The following is a 24,850-nucleotide window of genomic DNA, read 5'->3' on the forward strand; positions in this document are numbered from 1 at the left end:
CCGTTCGGACGATCACGTGATCGGAGCGGTGAAAAAGGGCGTGGTGGGCCCGCTAACTAAACGGCTGGATCACCAGCACGAGCATTCGGCGCGCGCAAGCGAGGGATGGACCGGCCGGCCGGCGGGGGAACTAGGGAAAGAGTGGCTAATTAACCCAAGGTTCACGGCGACATTTTCTCCGGTTGATGACTTCTGCCGACTGTTGGTCGTGTCTGGTGTAAGTTCCAATTTCAAAAAATCTAACCAACCTGACTTTTAAATTCCCAGCTTTAGTAACTTTTTTTACTTGCAATGAATTTTGGGTATGAACATTTTGTTTGTAAAAAAAAAATAGCAGATATCCCTGGTCATTGCTGTATGTTGCTTTATTCTCCTTCCCCCCCCCCGTACAAAATATTACATGGGCCACTGACATTATAGTGATTTAAATAAGTGAAGAAACTAAACCAAGTGACTGTAGACTAGCCAATCTAATAAACGAGCTAAAAACAGAAAATGCTGGAAATACTCAGCAGGTCAGGCAGCATCTGTAGAGGGAGAGAAACAGAGTTAACGTTTCAGGTCGATGACCCTTCGTTTTAACAGGTTTTTAAGCAAGAACAAAAGGGAAGGTTTGTGATAGGATGGAAGGCAGGAGAGATTAAGAGACAAAAGGGATGATGGTGCAAGGCAAAAGGGGGTGGTAATGGGATAAGTTAAGAAACAAGATGACTCGATGAAGTGTAAATGGCAATGGCAGGATGATCAACAGCAGTAGTGGATAAGCTAGAGCAGTGGTTCTCAAACTTATTTGAAATGGGAGCAGGACTAGGCCATTCAGCCCTTTGAGCTTGCTCTGCCATTCAATAAGATTGTAGTTGCTCTTCTACCTTAACTCCACCTTCCTGCACCATGCCCATATCTCTTGGTTCCCTTAGTATCCAAAAATCTTATCGCTCTCTGTCTTGAATATACTCAACGACTGAGCATCCACAGCCCTCGGGTAGAGAATTCCAAAGAATGATATTGGGTCAAAGGATCAGGATAGTGAAACAGTTTGGGTGGAGATGAGGAATAATAAGGGGAAAAAAACACTAGTGGGCGTAGTCTATAGGCCTCTGAACAGTTGCAACTCTGTTGGACGGAGTATTAATCAGGAAATAGTTGAGGCTTGTAATAAGGAACAGCTATAATTATGGGGGATTTAAACTATCATATTAACTGGACAAATCAAATTGGGCAGAGCAGCCTTGAGGAAGAGTTCATTGAGTGTATTAGGGATGGGTTTCTTGAGCAGTATGTAACTGAACCGACCAGGGGGCAAGCAACCTTAGATTTGGTCCTGTGTAATGAGACAGGATTAATTAAAAATGTCCTAGTAAAGGATCCCCTTGGAATGAGTGACCATAACATGGTTGAATTCCATATTCAATTAGGGTGAGAAGGTTGGATCTCAAACAAACGTACTGAGCTTGAATAAAGGAGACTATGAAGGTATGAGAGCGGAATTGATTAGAGTGGACTGGGAAAATAGATTAAAGGGTAAGACGGTACATGATCAGTGGTGTACATTTAAGGAGTTATTTTACAACTTCCAAAAAATATATATTCCACTGAGGGGAAAAAAGGGTGTAAAAGAAAAGAGAGCCATCCGTGGCTAAGTAAAGTAATTAAAGGATAGTATCTGACTAAAAACAAGGGCATATAAGGTAGCCAAATCTAGTGGGAGGATAGAAGATTGGGAAGTCTTTAAAAGACAGCAAAAAATAACAAAAAGATTGATTTAAGAAAGGGAAGATAGATTATGAAAGTAAATTAGCAAAAAATATAAAAACAGATAGCAAGAGTTTCTATAGTTATATAAAAAGAAAAAGGGTGGCTAAAGTAAATGTTGGTCCCTTAGAGGCTGAGACCGGGAAATTAATGGTGGGAAACATGGAGATGGCAAAAACGCTGAACAATTATTTTGTATCGGTCTTTACGGTAGAGGACACTAAGAATATCCCAACACTGGACAAACAGGGGGCTCTAGGGGGGGAGGAGATAAATACGATTAAAATCACTAAGGAAGTGGTACTTGGTAAAACAATGGGACTCAAGGTGGATAAATCCCCTGGACCTGATGGCTTACATCCTAGGGTCTTGAGGGAAGTGGCGGTAGGGATTGTGGATGCATTGGTAATTTTCCAAAACTCCCTGGACTCGGCAAAGGTCCTGGCAGATTGGAAAACTGCTAATGTAACACCCTTATTTAAAAAGGGTAGTAGGCAGAAGGCTGGAAACTATAGACCTGTTAGCCTAACATCTGTGGTTGGTAAAATTTTAGAGTCCATTATTAAGGAGACAGTAACGGGACATTTGGATAAACATAATTTAATAGGACAAAGTCAGCATGGTTTTATGAAGGGGAAGTCATGTTTGACAAATTTGCTGGAGTTCTTTGAGGAAGTAACATACAGGGTGGATAAAGGGGAACCAGTGGACGTAGTGTATTTAAACTTCCAAAAGGCATTTGACAAGGTGCCACACAAAAGATTATTGCTCAAGATAAAAAAAAATCACGGGGTTGGGGGTAATATTCTGGCATGGGTGGAGGATTGGCTATCTAACAGAAAGCAGAGAGTTGGGATAAATGGTTCGTTCTCAGACTGGCAATCAGTAACTAGTGGTGTTCTGCAGGGGTCAGTGCTGGGTCCCCAACTCTTTACAATCTATATTAACGATTTGGAGGAGGGGACCGAGTGTAACATATCAAAGTTTGCAGATGATACAAAGATGGGAGGGAAAGTAGTGAGTGAGGAGGACATAAAAAACCTGCAAAGGGACATAGACAGGCTAAGTAAATGGGCAGAGATTTGGCAGGTGGAATACAATGCTGGAAAGTGTGAGGTTATGCACTTTGGCAGGAAAAATCATAGAGCAAGTTATTATCTTAATGGCAAGAAACTGGAAAGTACTGTAGTACAAAGGGATCTGGGGGTCCTGGTGCACGAAACTCAAAGTTAGTATGCAGGTGCAGCAAGTGATCAAGAAGGCCAATGGAATGTTGGCTTTTATTGCTAGGGGGACTCTACTCATTGGAGTTCAGAAGAATGAGAGGCGATCTTATTGAAACATATAAGATTGTGAAGGGGCTTGATTGGGTGGATGCGGTGAGGATGTTCCCAATGATGGGTGAAACTAGAACTAGGGGGCATAATCTTAGAATAAGGGACTGCTCTTTCAAAACTGAGATGAGGAGAAACTTCTTCACTCAGAGGGTAGTAGGTCTGTGGAATTTGCTGCCCCAGAAAGCTGTGGAAGCTACATCATTAAATAAATTTAAAACAGAAATACACATTTTCTTGGAAGTAAAGGGAATTAGGTGTTACGGGGAGCGGGCAGAAATTGGACATGAGTCTAGGTTCGGAACGGTCATGGCCCTGTGGGTAGCGGAGCGGGCCCAGGGGCCGTGTAGCCTGGTTTTGCTCCTACTTCTTGTGTTCTAATTATGTTAGATGTCAGGAGATGGTTCTATTCCTGTTCCTGGCTGGGGTGGAGATCACCTTTTACAGAAGGTAAGTACTGTAGAAAATATAGGGACAGAGTGATCTCCTGGACAAGTTTCGATCGCCTAGATGGGTCGGAGAGGAATTTCCCAGATTTTTTCTCTCAAATTGGCCATTGGGTTTTTTATCTGGTTTTTCGCCTCTCCCGGGAGATCACATGGGTTTGGGTGGGATGTAGAGTGATAGTAGATTTGAGGTTAGGATCAGATCAGCCATGATCTTATTGAATGGAGTAGGCTCGAGGGGCCGATTGGCCTACTCCTGCTCCTATTTCTTATGTTCTTATTCACACCCCTTTGAAGAAATTTCTAATTTCAGTCTTAAATGGCGCCATTATTCTGAGACTGACACCTAGTTCTGGACTCCCCAGCCAGGGAAAACATCCTCTCAGCATCTAACCTGTCAAACACTTTTGTTATATGTTTCAATGAGATCACCTCTCGTTTTTCTAAATTCTAGGGAATAGAGACCTTGTCTCCTCAATTTTTCCTCATAGGACAATTTCCCCCCCCCCCCCCCCCCCATGCCAATCCCAGGAATCAATCTGGTGAAACAAAAGCAAAATACTGTGGATGCTGGAAATCCTGAAATAAAAACAGAAAATGCTGGAAATACTCAGCAGGTCAAGCAGCATCTGTGGAGAGAGAAACAGAGTTAATGTTTCAGGCCGATGACCCTTTGTCAGAACTGGAAAAAGTTGGAGGTGGGACAGGTTTTAAGCAAGTGTAGGGGCTGGGAAAGGGGGGAAGGGAGGAGAGGAAAGAACAAAAGGGAAGGTCTATGATAGGATGGAAGGCAGGAGAGATTAAGACAAAAAGAATGATGGTGCAAGGCAAAAGGAGATGGTAATGGAACAAGTTAAGAAACAAAAGATGACTAGATGAAGTGTAAATGGCACTGGCAGAATGATTGACAGCTGCCATGTGAGAGGGGGAAAAAAAAGATAGGGGCCGAGGTTATGATCTGGTAATCAATCTGGTGAACCTTTGTTGCACTCCCTCCTAAGGCAAATATATCCTTCCTTGGGTAAAGAGACCAAAACTACACAGTAAGTGGGGTAAGTGAAACCTTGGGACCTAACTGGGTAAATAGTGAAAGATTAGTTCCACTGGTGGGCGAATGGGGAACTGGAATGAGAGACGAGGGGTAAGGGAGGAGGAAAATTCTTGAACTGCGGGCTATTAGACCATGGGATACGTCACCATGTGGTGATTGAGGTACGGACTAAAACTTCATTTCAAAGCGAATGGGATATGTATTTAAAATGATCTTGTGGGAGGGGGAATGGGGTTTACAGGAGAGTGCCAACCAGTGATTTTTCCCCGTGATTTTTTTGGGCCACGCGGCTCCTTTAACGGGCTGCGCGGCCCATTCAGAAGTTCATGTATGCGCTGTTCTTTCAATTTAAAGGCTGGGTCACCGGCCACGCAGCTTAAAAGGAAACATAAGAAACATAAGAAGTAGGAGCAGGAGTAGGCCATACGGCCCCTCGGGCCTGCTCCGCCATTCAATAGGATCATGGCTGATCCGAACCTAGACTCACGTCCACTTCCCTGCCCGCTCCCCGTAACCCCCTAATTCCCTTATCGGCTGGGAAACTATCACCATTTTAAATTTTGGTGCCATCACCTGTACTTTAATTTCTATAATCCTGTGAAAACTTTCCTTTGTCAAGCCAGAGCTTGGAGAGTGATTTAGAAATATTGGTGCTGAGCTGCGTTTAGGAAGATGTGCCCTGTGAGAAGTGTCCCAAACACTGAGCCTGCTGCCCTTTGTGTGATCTCTTGGTTTGGTTCAGGTCAGTCTGTGCTGCCTGGTTTTGACGTGTGAAGTCCAAGTATAGATCAGCTCTGACTGAGGTTCCCAGTTCAGTGTTGTCACCTTCACATGGAACTGGAGTCCAAGGAGATGGGGAGTGAGATGTGGCCGACTGGGGAGCCTGACCGCTCCTTGTGCCATGCAGGGGGATTTGGACTACAGTTTCAAGGTGAATATCAGTGGCTTATTGGTTTACTACTAGTTACAGGTAGGATATCTGGGCATTATACCTATTACTACCAGCTCCATATAGTCAGTGAGTTATTGTAGTACTATTGAGGGCAGCCGAATTTGAGGAGGACACTCAAGGGCAGATGTCGACGACGAAGTCCAACACCACCTTCAGTGTGCCAGTGCAGCCTTCGGTCGCCTGAGGAAGAGAGTGTTTGAAGACCAGGACCTCAAACCCGGCACTAAGCTCATGGTCTACAGAGCAGCAGTGATACCCGCCCTGCTGTATGCCTCCGAGACATGGACCATGTACAGCAGGCACCTCAAAGCACTGGAGAGGTACCACCAACGCTGCCTCCGCAAGATCCTGCAAATCCATTGGCAGAATAGGCGCACCAATGTCTGTGTTCTTGCTCAGGCCAACATTCCCAGCATCGAAGCTTTGACCACGCACGATCAGCTCCGATGGACGGGTCACATTGTCCGCATGCCCAATACGAGACTCCCGAAACAAGCTCTCTACTCGGAGCTCCGGCACGGCAAGTGAGCCCCAGGTGGGCAGAGGAAACGCTTCAAGGACACCCTCAAAGTCTCCTTGGAAAAGTGTGACATCCCCACCGACACCTGGGAATCCCTGGCCCAAGACCGCACAAAGTGGAGGAGAAGCATCCGGGAAGGCGCCGAACACCGAGTCTCTTCGCCGGGAGCAAGCGGAAGCCAAGCACAAGGAACGCACCCACCCGCCCCTTCAACCAACGTCTGCCCCACCTGTGACAGAGACTAGGTCCCGCATTGGACTAATCAGTCACCTGCAAACTCATTTTTAATGAGGAAGCAAGTTGTCCTCGGTTCCGAGGGGCTGCCTAAGAAGAAGTAGTATTACTATTGGTTATGGGGAATATGAGTGTTATCATTTTACTATTAGTTATTAGTGCACATTCAGTGAGTTACCATTAGCTACTGGTGGAATCAAAATCCCTTCCAACTCTGGTTTACCCACTGCAACTGGCTTCCCCCATCTTCAAATTCCCTGTCCTCTGTTTCCCCTCTTCCCCCGGCTCATGGGTGCCTCCTGGATCTTGGAACTTGTCATACAACAGCTGCTGGCACTGAACCACAAGCAAAAAAAGGGACTCAAGTTTTGGAAGGTAAATGCAATAACATTTGTAGAAGCCATGTGACAAGATGTCATGTGATTGGTCGTCAGAATGTCACGTGATCAAACCTCCAGGAATGCCTTCAACCAGAATGGCAACCCTTGGTGAACAATATCAAAATTTGCATATGACGAGCGGGGTGGCGGTGGTTAACTGCAAAAAGGACTGTTAGCAATGATAGAAACATAGAAGATAGGAGCAGGAGTAGGCCATTCGGCCCTTCGAGCCTGCTCCGCCATTCAACGAGATCATGGCTGATCATCCAAACCCTAGCACCCGATCCCTACACCGACAGCCATCCCACCCAAACCCTATCCCCGTAACCCCACGTATTTAATCCCCCCTAACACTAAGGGCCAATTTTTATCTTGGCCAATCAACCTAACCCGCACATCTTTGGACTGTGGGAGGAAACCGGAGCACCTGGAGGAAACCCATGCAAACACGGGGAGAATGTGCAAACTCCACACAGACAGTCACCCGAGGCCGGATTTGAACCCGGCGCTGTGAGGCAACAGTGCTAACCACTATGCCACCGTGCTGCTTAGGACATAGGTTTAGTAGATGTGCAGATAGATTTTAGATGAAATTTAATGTAAGGTGATAAATCTTGGAAAGATGACTATGGGGAGTGTGGTGTATGTACCTTAAGAGCCCCTGTGTACTGTAATACCGGTAGTGACCACTCGGGTATATAAGCCTGTATAGCGTCTTGTATCTTTTAGTTAACCTCCAGACTTTGTTCAGTAAACACCTGTTAAACCAACTCCTGCATTCCGTATCTCCATTAACACACGGATACAACAGTGGCGACGAATTGGAAACGGACTTGCCTGCAATTTGGCAGCACCTCAAGGAGATCGATTCCTCAGACGAAGGTCGAAGAAAAAAAAAACTGTGGTTTTACCAGCTAGCCAGGCTGGTGGCAGGTACTGCACTAATCCTTCCTGGGCGGCGGGCTGGGGCTCGATCGGGTGGCTCTGCAGTGGGGCCGAGCAGCGAGTCGGAAGGCGGAGGCAAACGGAGACGGAGGGTGGAGCGCTCTGGAGACGGCCGGCGCTGCAAAGCAGGTCGGCGTTCGGACCAAGCAGAGGGAGGGAAAAGTCCCAGAGAGTCCGGCGGGAACGAGTCTCCAACTATTAAAAATATCTGTGTAAATAAAAACCGCGGAGAACAGCGTTGTCAGCAGCGGCGGGAAAGCGCGGGAGGCGCCATTTTTGATTTTCAGGATGCCTAAGACTGGCAATATTACTGCTTTCGATAGTAATATACAGCATTGGACCACATGTGGAAAGAGTGGAGGTATATTGCACAGCGAATGAAGTAGAGGATGATAAAAAGGCATAGTTACTTCTAAATCTGATGGGCGCAAGGACATACGGGCTGTTACGAAACTTAATCACTCCAGCCAAACCGATGGACAAGAATTTTAAGGAGATTGTTGATACCCTACAGGAGCACTTAAACCCAACACCGCTGCTGATAGCGGAACGATTCAAATTCTTCAGGAGGAATCAGCACAAGAATGAAAGTAACGCTGATTACCTCACCGAATTAAGAAAGCTGTCAAAGCACTGCCAGTTCGGGGCAGGACTGGCAGATTCTCTACGAGACAAATTCGTCTGCAGTCTCCTAAGTGAAGGAACACAAAAAAGGCTACTTTCTGTGAAAGATTTGACACTGGACAAGGCGTTCAGTGTGGCTGTATCATACGAAGCGGCAGCAAGAGGAGCTGCAGAGATACAGCAAAAGCCACAGGACTTCGGCACCCATGAAATGACACTGGGTTTCGAGAGATGTTATCGCTGCGGCAGATCCACCCATGACCAGAGGGACTGCTGGTTCAAGGACAAAGCATGCAGGCAATGCGGAAAGATGGGACACATTGCACGTGTATGCCGATCTGGAAACAAAAAATCCACTGACAGGAAAAAAAAATCAGTAAGGAAAAGTACAGAAAGGTACAAATGATGACGGACAGTAGCTCCGCAGAGCGATAGCGACTCCCGAAATGAGACTAAGCTGTCTCAAATTACATAATGTAATTGCCAAAGAAGATTACCAGACCATTTGGGTTACCCTCACGATAGCGGGGTCCCCAGTTAAAATGGAGCTAGATACAGGATCAGCTCTGACCGTCATAAGTCGACGGGATTACGAGCGGCTATTTCCGCATATACGTTTGAAAGACACACCCATTATCTTGAAGACATATACGGGGCAGAAAGTATACCCCAGAGGGAAAATAAGGGTGCCTGTTGTATTCAACGGCAAGGAAATACAGAAGTTGTATTTATACGTTCTGCAAGATGGTGGTCCACCGCTGTTGGGACGTGAATGGATCAGGAAGATACGTTTAGAGTGCCACTCTATTCAGGCACTGACTGTGACCAGTAAGAAAAAAAATGATGATGATGTCATACCTGAACGATTAAAAGACATCTTGGCCAACACCAAAGAAGTGTTTCAACAGGAACTAGGAACCTTGAAAGGTGTCACCGCCTCAATAAAAGTGGAAGATGCGGCAATTCCCAAGTTTTTTTAAGGCAAGGTCGGTGCCATACGCAATTCGTCCAGCAGTCGAGGCAGAGCTGGAGAATTTGGAAAAGGCAGGCGTGTTATCCAAGGTAGATTGGAGTGAGTGGGCAACACCCATCGTCCCGGTCATGAAGAAAACGTTGAATAATGATAAATCTGAAGAACAGAGAAAAATTTGCATCTGTGGGGACTTCCAAGGTGACTGTAAACCCGGTCCTTCACACGGTACAGTATCCTCTTCCGAGGATAGAAGATATTTTCGCCTCACTATCCGGAGGGAAACGTTTTACCAAAATTGACTTGGCACAGGCATATCTACAGATGGAGGTTGAGGAGGCCTCTAAAAAGTATCTCACGATAAACACACACTGATATACCGATCAATTCGTCCAATAAAAAGCGACGAGTTAGGAACGTAACTAAAGGTTTTTATTGACTAAATAACAGAGCCCACCCTCGTGGGTGATCGGGTCCAACAAGGAGGAATACCAGCCAGTCGACTACCTTTATACCTGGGCAGGTAGGTGGAGCCATGGGCGGAGTCGGAGGTGGTCAGCCCAGGTATAACAGCGCGACAAGAGGCGACCTCGTATAGTGATACAACAGTGAGAACAGTGATAACAATACAACAGTGATAACTATAGTGTAACGATAGTGAACGATAAAAGTGGTTTACCACATTCACCCCTTGTTTAGATTTGAGTCCGGCGGGGTGAAGTGTACTACCAGTTCTGGTATGTCAGTCTGTCCGGAGGCCTCGTAAGCCTCTCCGATTGTCGCAGTGGCGGTGCTGCATTATCCGGTGTTAATGCTGGTGTCTGCGTGGTCGGCGAAGGCTCGTGGGGTTCCGGCATGCCGTCTACCTGGGCTGGAATTGGGGGGGTGGGGGGTAAAGGTGGTGTCTCCGGAGTGCTCGAGGGTGCGAGGTCTCGTAAGGAGACAGTGTCCTCCCGCCCGTCTGGGTAAGCCACGTAGGCGTACTGGGGGTTGGCGTGCAGGAGGTTCACCCTCTCGACCAGGGGGTCCGTTTTATGGGCCCTCACGTGCTTTCGCAGCAAGACGGGCCCCGGAGAGGTCAGCCAGGCTGGTAGAGTGGTTCCCGTAGTCGACTTCCTGGGGAAAACAAACATTCGTTCATGGGGGGTGGCGTTAACGGCAGTGCAAAGTAGTGACCGGATGGAGTGCAGCGCTGTCGGGAGGACTTCCTGCCAGCGGGAGGTTGGGAGGCCCTTAGACTTTAAGGCTAAGAGGACGGCCTTCCATACCGTCGCGTTCTCTCTTTCCACCTGGCCGTTCCCTCGGGGGTTGTAGCTGGTGGTCCTACTTGCTGCAATACCTCTCGCTAGTAGGAACTGACGGAGTTCCTCGCTCATGAAGGAGGAGCCCCGGTCACTATGTATATAGTTCGGGAACCCGAACAAGGCGAAGAGGTCGTTCAGGCACTTGATGACCGTGGTACTGGTCATGTCTGGGCAGGGGAAGGCAAAAGGGAAACGGGAGTACTCATCAACGATGTTGAGGAAGTACACATTGCGGTCAGATGACGGTAGAGGCCCCTTAAAGTCGATGCTCAGGCGCTCGAAGGGGCGGGTGGCCTTGATCAGGCTTGCTCTGTCCGGCCTATAGAAGTGCGGTTTGCACTCGGCGCAGGTCTGGCAGTTCCTGGTCATGGTCCTGACGACCTCGATGGAGTAGGTCAGGTTGCGGGCCTTAATGAAATGGTAAAGTCTGGTGACCCCGGGGTGGCAGAGGTCGTTGTGGAGGGTCTGAAGTCTATCAATATGCGCGCTGGCGCATGTAATTCGTGAAAGAGCATCAGGGGGTTCGTTCAGCTTACTTGGCCGGTACAAGATATCATAATCGTAGGTGGATAGCTCGATTCTCCACCTCAAGATCTTGTCATTCTTGATTTTGCCCCTCAGCTTGTTATTAAACATGAAAGCAACCGAACGTTGGGCGGTGAGGAGGGTAAATCGTTTGCCTGCCAGGTAATGCCTCCAGCGCCGTACCGCCTCCACAATTGCCTGGGCTTCCTTCTCGACCGACGAGTGTCGGATCTCGGGGCCCTGTAGGGTCCTTGAGAAGAAGGCCACCGGCCTCCCCTCCTGGTTAAGGGTAGCGGCTAGGGCGAAGTCGGATGCATCGCGCTCCACTTGGAAGGGGATGGACTCATCCACTGCGTGCATTGTGGCCTTGGCTATGTCTCCCTTGATGAGGGAGAAGGCCGCGCACGCTTCCTCCGTGAGGGGGAAGGATGTGGACTTCATGAGGGGTCTGGCTTTGTCCGCATAATTGGGCACCCATTGGGCATAGTAGGCGAAGAGCCCCAGGGTTCTCTTAAGTGCCTTAGGGCAGTGGGGGAGGGGTAGCTCCATGAGGGGGCGCATTCTTTCGGGGTCGGGGCCGATGAGTCCGTTCTCTACTACACGGCCAAGGATGGCAAGGCGCGAGGTGTTAAACACACATTTCTCCTTATTGTCGGTGAGGTTCAGCCGTTGGGCCGTACGGAGAAATTTCTCCAGATTCACGTCATGGTCCTGCTGGTCGCGGCCGCAGATGGTGACGTTATCTAGATAGGGGAATGTGGCCTGCAGTCCGTTCTGGTCAACCATCCGGTCCATCTCCCTTTGGAAGACCGAGACCCCGTTGGTGACACCGAAGGGGACCCAAGGAAGTGGTATAGGCGCCCATTCGCCTCGAAGGCGGTGTACTGGCGGTCCTCGGGGTGGATAGGGAGTTGGTGGTAGGCCGACTTAAGGTCGATGGTCGAGAATACGCGGTATTGTGCAATCTGATTGACCATGTCAGATATGCGGGGAAGGGGGTATGCGTCCAGCTGGGTGTATCTGTTTATGGTCTGGCTGTAGTCGATGACCAGGCGATTTTTATCGCCGGTCTTAACGACCACGACCTGGGCACGCAGGGGCTGTTGCTCCCCTCGATAATGCCCTCTTTTAGGAGGCGCCACACCTCAGAGCTAATGAAGGCTCTGTCCCCAGCGCTGTACCGCCTGCTCTTGGTAGTGACGGGTTTGCAGTCGGGGGTGAGGTTAGCGAACAGGGAAGGTGGCGGCACCTTGAGGGTGGATAGGCTGCAGGTGTTACGCGGTGGGCGGTTTAACATTCGCTGGTTGTCGACTGTGAGTGGGGGGAGGGGTCCACCGTATGCTAGGGTTACACTTTGGAGGTGGGATTGGAAGTCCAGCCCTAGTAGGACGGCAGCGCAGAGCTGGGGGAGGACGAGGAGTTTAAAATTTTTATACTCCGTACCCTTAACCGACAAGGTCACAACACAGTAGCCGCTAATGTCCGTGGCGTGGGACCTCGATGCCATCGAGGTTTGGTTGCGCGTTGGCAGGACAGGGAGGGAGTAGTGGCTCACCGTGTCTGGGTGGATGAAGCTCTCCGTGCTTCCGCTGTCGAACAGGCAGGTCGTGGTGTGGCCGTTTACTTTGATGTCCATCATCGACTTGGACAGGTGGTGTGGGCGGGCTTGATCCCGAGTGATGGAGGCTAGTGTGTAGGTAAGCGAGTCGTTGTCGTCTGCGGGCGAGGCGGTCGTCGGGTCCAGGGGCCCGGTGGCAGTCGGGCGTGGTGGGTAAAATGGCGTCTCCCACGAGGTAGGACAAAATGGCAGAGAAGATGGCTGCCCCCATAACTCACATGAGGCACTATTGGGGTCGGTTGCCTTGATCAAAGATGGCCGCCCCATGACTCACGTGTGGGGATGCTGGCCTCAGTTGCCTTGAAAGAAGATGGCCGCCCCCACAGTTCGCATGAGGCACTGCTGGCCTCTGAAGATCCGCTCCTGCAGGCCTTAGAGAAGTGGCCTTTCTTCCTGCAGGTTGAGCAGGTAGAGTTCCTGGCTGGGCAGCGCGACCTCGGGTGCTTCTCCTGGCCGCAAAAGAAGCAGCCGGCGGCCCGATCGCGGGTGCCCAATGTCGGAGCCGGTGGCGGTCCCGGTCGGGTCCAGGACGCCGACGCTGAGGTAGGTCCCGGGGGCGGCGCTGCGAAGGGTATTGCGGTAGGGGTCGGGCCCGAGTCCCAGGGTCGCGAGCAGTACCTGGAAAACGCCTCCTGGTCCTGATGGGCCACCTCCAGGGAGAGAGCGAGGGCTTCAGCTTTGTCCAGGTCGAGGTCTTTAGCTTCAAGCAGTCTTTGCCGTGAGTGGTCGGACCGTAGGCCTTTCACAAAGGCATCGCGGATATTATCTTCCGTATTTTCAACAGCCGTCACCGCTTTAAAGTCACAGTTCCTGCCGAGTGCTCTTAGCGCCCGTAAAAATTCAGCTACAGACTCTCCTGGCTGTTGCGGGCGGGATCTCAGGAGGTGCCTGGTGTACATGTAATTTACCGGGCTCCGGTACTGCTGTTTCAGTAGGTTGATAGCGGCCTCGTATGTAGTCGTGTCCTGGATGAGTGCGTATACTCTCGGGCTCGCTTTGGCGTTCAGAACTCTTAGTTTGGATCTCTGAGGGACGCCGGATTCTTCCATGTAGGATTCGAAGCAGTCCAGCCAGTGTTTGAAGTTGAGGGCTGAGTTTGCTGCCTGTGGGTTTAGATCCAGGTACGGTGGTTTGAGGGCTTGCAGCCAAGCCGGCTGGTGTAGCCCGGTGTCTGAAAGCTGCTGTGGCTGTGCTTCTGGGAGGGCTTCTGGCTGGCCAGTAGTAGACATCTTTAAAATTTAGTCAATAAAATTGATATACCTATCAATTCGTCCAATAAAAAGCGACGAGTTAGGAACGTAACTAAAGGTTTTTATTGACTAAATAACAGAGCCCACCCTCGTGGGTGATCGGGTCCAACAAGGAGGAATACCAGCCAGTCGACTACCTTTATACCTGGGCAGGTAGGTGGAGCCATGGGCGGAGTCGGAGGTGGTCAGCCCAGGTATAACAGCGCGACAAGAGGCGACCTCGTATAGTGATACAACAGTGATAACAATACAACAGTGATAACTATAGTGTAACGATAGTGAACGATAAAAGTGGTTTACCACACACACAAAGGCCTGTATCAGTACAATCGACTGGTTTTCGGAGTGGCATCAGCTCCAGCTATCTGGCAAAGAGCTATGGAACAAGTCCTGCAAGGGATTCCGGGGACTCAATGCTACCTAGACGACATCCTTGTAACAGGAGAAAACGACAACGAGCACGTGCCAATTTGGAGCAGGTGCTCACTAGGCTGAGAGAACGGGGCCTACGAGCAAATTGCCCCAAGTGCGAATTTTTCCAGAAACAAATATCATCATATTGTGGCCATATAATTAACGACGAAGGGTTGCATAAGTCACCTGAGAAAATTGAAGCGGTCATAAAAGCCCCAGCACCTGAAAATGTCTCACAATTAAGGTCGTTCCTGGGATTGATAAATTACTATCATAAATTTTTACCGAACTTGTCAACTGTTCTGCACCCTCTTAACGCACTGCTACAAACGGGAGTAATTTGGAAATGGAATACAAAGGATCAAAACAGCATGGGAATGCTGACGGTTTATCGCGCCTACCGTTGCCAACGGTAGAAGAGGCACCTACAGTGGACCCAGTGGAGATGTTCCACTCAACCATAGTGGAATGTCTACCGGTAACAAATTCTACCATTGAAAAGGAAACGAGAAATGACCCGACTCTCTCTCATGAGTCTACGATTTAACGGTGTAGGGATGGCCAGCACATGGCGAACCACTGTTGCCAGCATTCTCGCAAAGAGGAGAATGGCTGTCAGTGTGCCGAGGAACCTTGATGTGTGGATCCAGAGTGGTGATTCCACCCAAACTCCAGGATAAAGTGCTAAAGGAGCTTCACGAGGGGCATCTGGGTGGAGTGAAAATGAAGAACCTAGCCAGCGCGTTTGTGTGGTGGCCAGGTAGCGATGGAGACATCGAAGAAATGACCAAGAGCTGTCTAGGATGCCAGAAGGTCCAAAACGCCCACCACAGGCCCCTCTACATCCATGGGAGTGGCCCTCATCTCCATGGCAAAGGGTACATATCGACTTTGCTGGTCCATTTATGGACTCAATGTTCTTAATCGCGGTGGATGCACACTCCAAGTGGCCAGAGGTAATAAAGATGTCCTCCACCACCACAGAAAAAACCATCACAGTATTAAGGACCATATTTGTCAGGAATGGGCTGCCTGAACCGATCTGTTCTGATAATGGACCGCAATTTGTGTCCGAAGAATTCAGGAAGTTCTTAAAAAAAAAAAAAAAAAAAAACAATGGGGTTAAGCACTACACGTCCGCCCCATACCATCCCGCCACCAATGGATTAGCTGAAAGTTTTGTCCAGACCTTCAAGAAGGCCATGGGTAATGAAGACATAAATCTACAACATAAGGTAGATAACATCTTGTTTGCGTACAAGAATGCAACACGTGGTTACAAACCAAACTCCCGCCATGATGTTTTTCAATAGAAGCCCAAGATGCCGGCTGGATTTGATCAAGCCAAACATCAGAAGGGACGTGGAGAACCGGCAATTTTCAAGGCATGAATGAAAGGCCAACTAGAACCTTCCAGATAGGTCAACAAGTTTTGGCCCGGGACTACCGTACTGAGAAATGGCAGCCTGGAACTGTTTGCACACGACTAGGACCGCTGATGTATACCGTGGACATTGGAGAAAGCATAATAAGGCGCCATGCTGAGCAGATCATAGTCATCTGAAAAGGGACAACCTACACCACAACTCTATACGCCTAATGATGAAGCAGAGATACCCATAGTATCTACCTCCGATCCGGTGATACTGGAACCAGATGAATCTGACACTGGCATTCAAGCCGAATCGACCTTGCCAAAAGAACCTACTACACCACCGAAAACTACTACACCACCGAGGCGTTATCCGGACCGAGTCAGGAAGCCTCCAGAGAGACTGACTTATAATTGATTAACTGCAGCAAATGTGTAAATTATTGTTCTTGTAAACATGTTAATTAATGATTACTTAAAATGTTATGTACTAATTATCTAAAAGGGGAGGAATTGTAGTGTATGTACCTTTTAAGAGCACCTGTGTACTGTAATACCGGTAGTGACCACTCAGGTATATAAGCCTGTATAGCGTCTTGTATCTTTTTTAGTTCACCTCCAGACTTTGTTCAGTAAACACCTGTTAAACCAACTCCTGCATTCCGTGTCTCCATTAACACACGGATACAACAGGGAGCATATACAAAACTTTAAAGGAAGTAGAGAAGCAAATTGACTTTTAGGTTCAGATACACCAATCTTTAAAATTGGAAGGACAAGTTAATAAAGATTTATTTTTTAAAAGGCATATGGGATCCTAGGTTTTACAAATGGGTGTTATGAAGTAAAAAAGCAAAGATGCAATACTAAACTTGGACAAATCATTGGTCACAGTTAGAATATTGTGTCCAGTTTTAGATGACTTGCTTTAGGAAATATATCAAGGCCATGGAGAGGCTATAAGACTAAGATATTGGCCCAGAAATTCGGGTCTCCACGGGTGAGTACGCACGGGTTACTCTCCCGTAGGCCCAACGGAAGTCCTGGTTTCGTGCATGCACATGCGCGGGAAACCGGAACTTCCGTTCCCTTAAAGGAAGGAGTTCAGAGGTTGAACGCATGCGCATTGAACTTATGTTTTTTTTCTCCAAGTTTCTCCGGGAGGGTAAGTCTCCAGGAGTTACACATGTTAAAAGCAGGCCTTGCGCCTGTTTTTTTACAAGGTAAGTGGTGAATTAATTAAAATTAAAACATTTTTTCCACATTGTTTGGGGGGCTTCCAGTATTTATAGTTTTGACAGCTCTTCCTGTCAATTTTATGAATGGGCATTTCCCTGCTACCATTGGCTCTCCATGGCCCACGTGATCCCAGGGGATGCATTGAACTAACTGCGCCCCTGGGATACGCAAGCACTGCGTGCCGGCAGTTGGAGCAGGCCCAGGATCGGAATTCCACGCGGGCCCACAGCTCAACGGCCGGCGCGCTAGGTAAGTGCAGGTCGGAGGCTTGCACCCGCGGGAAGCCTCCGACCCGAATTTCTGGGCCAATACCAGGGATGAGAGTCTTGGTTATGATGAACTATAGAAAGGGTTACTTTTATTCGAACAAAAAAATGTTAAGAGGCTATCTTGCAGAAGTCCTCAAAATTGAAATTTGAGGAAGTAAATTTGATTCTTTTTAAAAGGAAGCGGATAAATATTTGTAAAATGGAACAGGTGGGTGAATGGGAGTGATTATATGGCTTTCAGCGAACTGGCACAAGTGTGATTGGCCAAATGGCCTCCTATGCTATAAAATTCAATAACCTCGCTTTCCTTCAACTGCCTATCTAACCTATTCTTATAAGTTGACACGGTCTCTGCTGCAATCACCAACACTACAACTGACATAATAAAACTCACTACGCACTTGGTTTGAGCAAAGAGCAAGGCTTTAATCAACTTGTTTCGGAACATGGAGGTCTAGTTGTACTTCACTAGTTCCTTGTCTTACAAAATGTCCCTGGAAAGCTGGGCCCACGCCTGATTTTTATACTCCTTGGATGGCGCCACCAGCTGGCCGTCCAGCGTTATTTCATGTGTCTTGATGAGATTTATAACAACTATATAAGAAAAAGTTTCTTCTGCTTTGTCCTTAATCGCTTGCATTTAATCTTATTACTGTCCTCTCATTCTAGATATATCGACCACTGGAAATGGTCTGTTTCTGTCTGCGCTGTTCCATCTCTACATCATTTTAAACACCTCTTATCAAATCACCCTGTAACCTCCTCGGTTTTAATGAAAACAGCCCCAATTTTCCTTGTACCAGACAGATGCCTAGTGATAATTCCAAGCGTTTACCATCTCTTACTTTAACATCCTTTCTATAGTGTGGAAACAAAACTGCACACATTACTCTAACTGTGGTCTCTCTTTCCTCCCTTCTAACCCATTTTTAATCCAATTTTCTACCCTTCCTATAGTTCCACGGCTCTTAATCTTGCACCTTGTCAGGTTTTCTGAACGTCCATATATACCACATCCAATGCGTTTCCCACAACCATGATATCTGTTGCCTCCTTGGGTTTGATCAAGCGTTCTTCCTTTCTGAAATTTGCAATGACTGCTTTTAATTATTTTCTTTATCTAGATATTTAGTAATTCCATCTTAAATTATAGATTCCAAAATCTTATGTACTATAGTTGTTAAGCTAACCGGCCTCCTTGCCCCTTCCGCGCCCCCCCCCCCCCCCCCCTTCCATCTCCTACTCTCCCTGTCTCTCCATTCCCCTGAAACCAGTCCCATAGATACATAGAAGATAGGAGCAGGAGTAGGCCCTTCGAGCCTGCTCCGCCATTCAATGAGATCATGGCTGATCATCCAAATTCAGTACCCGGTCCCTGCCTTCTCCCCATATCCCTTGATCCCTTTAGCCTTAAGAAATATATCCAACTCTTTCTTGAATATACTTAATGAACTGGCCTCCACCGCCCTCTGTGGCAGAGAATTCCACAGGTTCACCATTCTCTGGGTGAAGAAATTCCTCCTCATTTCAGTCCTAAATGGCTTACCCCTTATCCTTAGACTATGACCCCTGGTTCTGGACTCCCCGGCCATCAGAAACATCCTTCCTGCATCTAGTCTGTCCAGGCCTGACAGAATTTTATAGGTTTCGATGAGATCCCCTCTCAATCTTCTAAACTCCAGTGAGTATAAGCCCAATCGACACAATCTCTCCTCATACGTCATTCCTGCCATCCCAGGTATCAGCCTGGTGAATCTTCGCTGCACTCCTTCCATGGCAAGAGTGTCCTTCCTCAGGTAAGGTGACCAAAACTGCACACAATACTCAAGATGTGGTCTCACCAAGGCCCTGTACAACTGTAGCAAGACATCCTTGTTCTTGTACTCGAACCCTCTTGCTACGAAGGCCAACATACCATTTGCCTTCTTAACCGCCTGCTGCACCTGCATGCTTACCTTCAGCGACTGGTGTACAAGAACACCCAGGTCTCTTTGCACTTCCCCTTCTCCCAATCTATTGCCATTCAAAAAATAATCTGTCTTCCTGTTTTTGCCACCAAAGTGGATAACCTCACATTTATCCACATTATAGTGCATTTGCCATGTTTCTGCCCAGTCACCCAATCTGTCCAAATCGTGCTGGAGTTTCACGACATCCTCCTCACAGCATACCCTCCGCACCCCCCCCAGCTTTGTGTCGTCTGCAAATTTGGAGATATTACATCTAATTCCCTCGTCCAGATCATTAATCTATATTGTGAACAGCTGGGGTCCTAGGACCGATCCTTGCGGTACCCCACTAGTCACTGCCTGCCACTCGGAAAACGACCCGTTTATTCCAACTCTTTGCTTTCTGTCCGCCAACCAGTTCTCTATCCAAGTCAATACCTTGCCCCCAATCCCATGTGCCTTAATTTTGCACGCTAATCTCTTATGTGGGACCTTATCGAAAGGCTTCTGAAAGTCCAAATACACCACATCCACTGGTTCTCCCTTACCTATTTTACCAGTTACATCCTCAAAAAATTCCAGTAGATTAGTCAAGCATGATTTACCTTTTGTAAATCCATGTTGACTTTGTCCGATCCAGTCACTGCTTTCCAAGTGCTCTGCTATTACATCTTTTATAATGGACTCTAGCATTTTCCCCACTACCGATGTCAAGCTTACCGGTCTATGATTCCCCGCCTTTTCTCTACCACCTTTTTTGAATAGTGGGGTATCATTAGCTACCCGCCAATCCATGGGTACTGTTCCAGAGTCTATCGAGTTCTGGAAGATGACCAGCAATGCATCTACTATTTCTAGGGCCACTTCCTTAAGTACCCTGGGATGTAGATTATCAGGCCCTGGGGATTTATCTGCCTTCAGTCCCATCAATTTTCCTAACACCATTTCCCTACAAATACTGATTTCTTTCAGTTCCACCCTTTCATCAGACCCTATGTTCCCCAGCATCTCTGGGAGGTTATTTGTGTCCTCCTTTGTGAAGACAGAACCAAAATATGTATTTAGTTGGTCTGCCATTTCTTTGTTCCCCATTATAAATTCCCCCGATTCTGACTGCAAGGGACCTACGCTTGACTTCACCAATCTTTTTCTCTTCACATATCTATAAAAGCTTTTACAGTCAGTTTTTATGTTCTCTGCAAGCTTTCTCTCATATTCTATTTTCCCTTTCTTAATTAATCCCTTTGTCCTCCTTTGTTGAATCCTAAACTGCTCCCAATCCTCAGGGTTATTGCTTTTTCTGGCCAATTTATATGCCCTCTCCTTGGACCTTATGCTATCCCTAATTTCCCTTGTTAGCCACGGTTGGGTCACCTTTTTTGTTTTATTTTTATGCCAAACTGGGATGAACAAATTCTGTAGTTCATCCATTCGGTCTTTGAATGTTTGCCATTGCCTATCCACCGTCAACCCTTTGAGTGCCATTCCCCAATCAATCCTACCCAAATCGCTCCTCAGACCATCATAGTTTCCTTTATTTAAATTGAGGACCCTAGTCTCCGAGTCAATTACTTCATTCTCCATCTTAATGAAGAATTCGATCATATTATGATCGCTCCGACCCAAGGGGCCCCTTACAACAAGATTGCTAATTAATCCTTTCTCGTTACATAATACCCAGTCTAAGATGGCCTGATCTCTGGTTGGTTCCTCGACATTGGTCCAGGAAACCATCCCGTAAACACTCCAGGAATTCCTCCTCCACAGTATTGTTACTCATTTGGTTGGCCCAAGCTATATGTAGATTAAAGTCACCCATGATGACTGCTGTGCCCTTATTGCACGCTTCTTTAATTTCTTTGAATGCCATCCCCAACCTCCGCCTTACTGTTTGGAGGTCTATACACCACTCCCACTAACGTTTTTTTCCCCTTGGTATTTCTCAATTCTACCCATACAGATTCCACCTCATCAGAGCTAATATCCTTCATTACAATTGTGTTCATCCCTTCTTTAACCAGTAATGCTACCCCACCTTCCTTTTCCTTTTTGCCTATCTTTCCTGAATATCGAATGCCCCTGGATGTTGAGTTCCCAGTCCTGGCCTTCCTTGAGCCACGTTTCCGTAATCCCAACCAAATCTTATTTGTTTACTTCTATTTGCGCAGCCAATTCATCCACCTTATTACAAATGCTCCTTGCATTAAGACACAAAGCCTTCAGGCTTGTTTTTTTAACGCTCTTAGACCTATTAGAATTATTATTTACTGTGGCCATGTTTGATTTAAACCGTTGGTTTCTCTGCCACTTTTGTTTTCCCCTCTGCCATCCTCATCTCACCCTTTCCTCTCTTCTCCCTTCTCCTTCTGCCACCTTAACCCTGCTTTCATCTCCACTTTCCTTCCTCCTGAAAAGTGCCCTTTGGCCTTGACTCCTTGTGTAATGCCATGGGAGATTGTCTAGTTTATTATCTCTTTTGCTTTTAACCAATTCAGAATGTATCTCTTTCCAAATATCCTTTTTTTGTAAACACTAAAGTAAAGTATATGTTAAATAGCTCCAGCAATTTCTGTTTAACCTCTACTAATTCACTATCCACCTCTCTGTGATCCCACCTCACATTTAACAATTCCCTCTTTTACTGATCTATTTGTAGAATATGTGTTTAATAATGAGATTTTTCTCCTCATACTCACTCTGTACTTTCCTTATCCCACTCTTAACCTCTTATATTCTTATTGTTACCTATATGCCCATATGTCCTCTTCAATTTTAGTTTGTACAGAAGGAGGCCATTCAGCCCATTGTGCCTATGCTGGCTCTTTGAAAGAGCTATCCAATTAGTCCCACTGCCCTGCTCTTTCCCCATAGCACTGCAAACTTTCCCTCTTCTATATGAAAGTCACTATTGACTCTCCTTCCACTACCGTTTCAGGCAGTGCGTTCCAGATCATTATAACTTCTTTCTAACCACTATTTATTCGCAGCATTCTGAAACTTGGAAGTAGAGTATATTCAATGGTAATTCTGAAACTTTGCAATTTCCTTTTTCAAAAATATCCCATTGTTTAGATACAAGCCTGTGTCCCAATTTCTCTTTCCACCTCACTTCAGCTGGCTAGCTCACTTGTCGCCTTTCTAAAATGAGCCATAATCCAGTCACATGCTCTTTTCCATATTAACTTTCACATGGGATTGGGGGCAAGGTATTGACTTGAATAGAGAACTGGTTGGCAGACAGAAAGCAGAGTGTTGGAATAAAGGGGTCTTTTTCCGAGTGGCAAGCAGTGACTAGTGGGGTACCGCAGGGAACAGTCCTTGGACCCCAGCTATTCACAATATATATTAATGATGATCTAGACAAGGGAATTAGATGTAATATCTCCAAATTTGCAGACGACACAAAGCTGGGTGGGTGTGTGTGCTGTGAGGAGGATGCCGAGAAACTCCAGGATGATTTGGACAGGTTGGGTGATTGGGCAAAAGCATGGCAGATGCAATATAACGTGGATAAATGTGAGGTTATCCACTTTGGTGGTAAAAACAGGAAGGCAGATTATTATCTGAATGGCAATAGATTGCAGGTGCAGCAGGTGGTTAAGAAGGCAAATGGTATGTTGGCCTTCGTAGCGAGAGGGTTCGAGTACAGGAACAAGGATGTCTTGCTGCAGTTGTACAGGGTCTTGGTGAGACCACACCTTGAGTATTGTGTGCAGTTTTGGTCGCCTTATCTGAGGAAGGATGTTCTTGCCATGGAAGGAGTTCAGCGAAGATTCACCAGGCTGGTACCTGGGATGGCAGGAATGACGTATGAGGAGAGATTGGGACGATTGGGCTTGTACTCGTTGGAGTTTAGAAGAATGAGCGGGGATCTCATTGAAACTTAACATTCTGACAGGACTGAACAGATTAGATGCAGGAAGGATGTTCCCGATGGTCGGGGAGTCCAGAACCAGGGGTCACAGTCTAAGGATAAGGGGTAGGCCATTTAGGACAGAAATTAGGAGGAATTTCTTCACCCAGAGTGTGGTGAACCTGTGGAATTCTCTACCACAGAAGGCAGTAGAAGCCAATTCATTAAATATATTCAAGAAGGAGTTGGATATATTTCTTCAGGCTAAAGGGATCCAGGGGTATGGGGAGAAAGCAGGGACCAGGTACTGAATTTGGATCATCAGCCATGATCGCATTGAATGGCGGAGCAGGCTCGAGGGGCCGAATGGCCTACTCCTGCTCCTATCTTCTATGTTTCTTTCCCCCTTCTAATTGGACCTTAAATATGCAGCTGTTGATGGGGGTGCTTTAGGAGTTTGTCTGGGGGAGTTCCTGGATTATCCTATGAATTCCACCATTGTTTGCCCTAAGCCCAATGGAATTCACACCAGCTTTCAGTGGCAGGCCTAGTAATAACTCCCAAAAGTGCCCAATAAAAGAGTAATTGATACCAAAGGGGCTTGAGTACCTTTTAGAGGCCTGCCATGTTGTCCCATCTGGGTGAAGAAATAAAGAAAATTCCCATTTTCCTTGCTGGCCTCTTCCTCTTTCATTGGAGCGTCACGGTTTGGGACGAGGTCAATCTTCTCTGCTGGCAGGCAGGCAGGAGTTCTGCTCCACTGTACTTCTGGTGAGAAAGTAGCGACCCCAGAATTTCGAACCCTTTGGCCCTGAGCTTTCCAAGCCAGGGGGGAGGAGTTCTGGGAAGTCTGGATTTCCCCAAATGCTTTGGAGTTTTGATTCTACACTGAGTTTTCTTTTTAAACAGGATCCCCACCTGGAAACCAGCCTGATTGACAGGCTTGGCTCCCTGTCGGACAGGGAACGCTGCAGCCCAGATGCAGGCAGGTAAGGTCGTGCTGCTTAGAGATAGTGGTGGTGGGGTACAGCATGGCTTGTAGGGCCGGGGGGGGGGGGGGTGTCTGGGATCGATTGGGGACAGAGATGTGGGACGTGCTCTGCAGGGAGGGAAGCAGGTTAGCTTTGGGGACTGGGAGGAAGCACTCCTGCTCCTCCTGGCCCACAAGCAGTGTTGGAAAGACACTTGCCTTTTCCACACAGCGGTCCTCGCCTCCCTTTAGCTGCCGGGTTTCCCGAGGCCTGGGAAACCCGGCCGGCCAGGTTTAAATTTAAAATGGAGATAAAATCTGAGGCATGCATCCTCATTAAAATATTTAAATGAACAAACCGCATCCTGGGAGCGGGTGGTCGCCTGCCCCCACTGTCCTGCCTCTGTTAAAACCGGAGGTAGTTGGGTTCAAGTTTGAGATTTTAAAAAATCTTTACATACCACCGACCCAAACCCATCTGTTTTTTGGGGGTTAAAATTCCCCTTCTTATCTTGCGTGTTTGGGCTGAACTTGAGGCAAGTCCAGGTCCTATGGTAAAAGGATAGTGTTCAGATTGATTGTGCTACCTCATGGCCCTGGTGGAAACTTTTGAAGCACCTAGTAGATGGATCTGAAAATTAAGGATTGCTGTTTTTAAGGAACATCTGATTAATATTTGATTTAAAAAAAAAAAAAACTGATGTTCTGTGTTGCCAAAAAATGCTGTTTTTCTTAATAGGTCTCTACCGAAAACGCAGAATGTTGGCTAAAATTGTTGAAGCTACACCGACAGATTTATGTTCTGAAAATGTGATTTTCAGAACATCAGAGTCATCGAGGTTCTGGTTGTATAATTAAACAGATAAGATTTTCTACATG

General features: G+C 47.2%; 1 long non-coding RNA gene across 1 annotated transcript; it reads left to right on the forward strand.

Annotated features, from left to right (window-relative positions):
• Positions 1-36: 36 nt before the first annotated feature.
• LOC147124296 (uncharacterized) lies at positions 37-24,850 on the forward strand. The gene is made up of 3 exons (XR_015077978.1): positions 37-217; positions 23,911-23,990; positions 24,711-24,850. It is a non-coding gene; the product is annotated as an uncharacterized LOC147124296 (long non-coding RNA).

Source organism: Somniosus microcephalus, chromosome 1 (assembly GCF_052327205.1).
Source record: "Somniosus microcephalus isolate GS21.2 chromosome 1, FLI_Smic_1.0, whole genome shotgun sequence".
NCBI lineage: Eukaryota > Metazoa > Chordata > Chondrichthyes > Squaliformes > Somniosidae > Somniosus > Somniosus microcephalus.